Below are 1,412 nucleotides of genomic sequence, written 5' to 3' on the forward strand. Positions count from 1 at the left end.
GGCTCGCTTCTAGTCGGTGCCATTTCCTGTCCTTTTTCTGTGATATCGCGATACGTGGGCCGTCTCTCGAAACGACGTGCATCGCTCGCCGACCCGAAGATCCATTCGATCAAAGTTTTAAATCAACGACAAAAGTTATTTTTCGAGCAGAAACGTTTGGCTGTTGTTGTAGTTCATGTGAGGTGAATATAGAGTTTGGTTATCTCAAGAAGCAAAGTGATGAAGGGCTATGAACGAAAACAGGGTTGCTAGACAAACTGGAGGAGAAAAATTCTGCTCTGTAAGGCTTATTTTGGGAAAAGATTATGCTGTAGTGATGGATTTTTTTTTTTTTTGCAAAAAATTTTACATGTAGAAAAAGCAAGTTATTGCCGTAAAAAAAGTTCCAGGTTCCAAATGAAAAATTATGCTTAACAAGAAAATATTGCTTCATTGTACCTGGTTTGTTTAAAATTTATAGTACAGTAGAACCTCGTTTAACAACAGTTAGTTTTATTTTAAAATTTTATTTAAATCAAATAAACAATGTCTTGTTTATAAGTCACTAGAGGCAGCAAATCCAGCTGCAGACACCATGTTATCCATACATTTCTATCATTTACCTCTTTTCTCACTCACAAGTAAATTTTTGGAAGATTAATAATTGAGCCACTCAGAAGCCAATGCGGTTAAGTCCATTTTTGGAATTTTTCTGATTTTTGGAAATTTTGATAAAATAAATGTTAATCTTCTTAGTTATTAAAGGATTTACTCGTTGGTTATTTTTTTCTAGGTTAGACAGCCCTTTTTTTAATAGCTTCTGAACATGTTGTATAATAATTTCAGAAGCCTTTGTGAACAAGTCCACCTTTTATTAATATTTTTTTACATAAACTTTGAAATAAAAATTAAATTATTCTTCTTCTTTCGATATTTGTTGGCAACACTGAAAAACAAGAAATTCATTATACAAGAAGTCATAATCCCAGTGGCAGATACTTGAATTCAGATTTTTCTATTGCAAAAATGTATAACCTGTATGTCGAACAATGTAATGACGAGAGCAAACTGTACCAGTAAAGGAAAAGTTTTATTACCATATATTTTCGACAAAATTTAACTTACATTTTAAGCAACCTTCAAAAGATACTTGTGCAACATCCGATTATTTGGTAATAAAAAAGCAATCTACAATAGAAGAAGAAATAAATGCAGCTGAAGTTGAACATGACGAACACTTGCGAGATGCAGAAATTGCCCGTAATAGTATGGCTAATGATCGACTAAGAGCTTCAGACGAAATATGCATGTTCAGTTTTGATTTCGAAAAAGCATTACCATTTCCGAAACTATCCACATCAGTGGCTTATTACAAGAGAAACTTATTTATATACAATCTTGGTTGCCATGATTTAAAGACTAACGAGGGCTAC

This window comes from Uloborus diversus, chromosome 2, assembly GCF_026930045.1.
Source record: "Uloborus diversus isolate 005 chromosome 2, Udiv.v.3.1, whole genome shotgun sequence".
Taxonomy (NCBI): Eukaryota; Metazoa; Arthropoda; class Arachnida; order Araneae; family Uloboridae; genus Uloborus; species Uloborus diversus.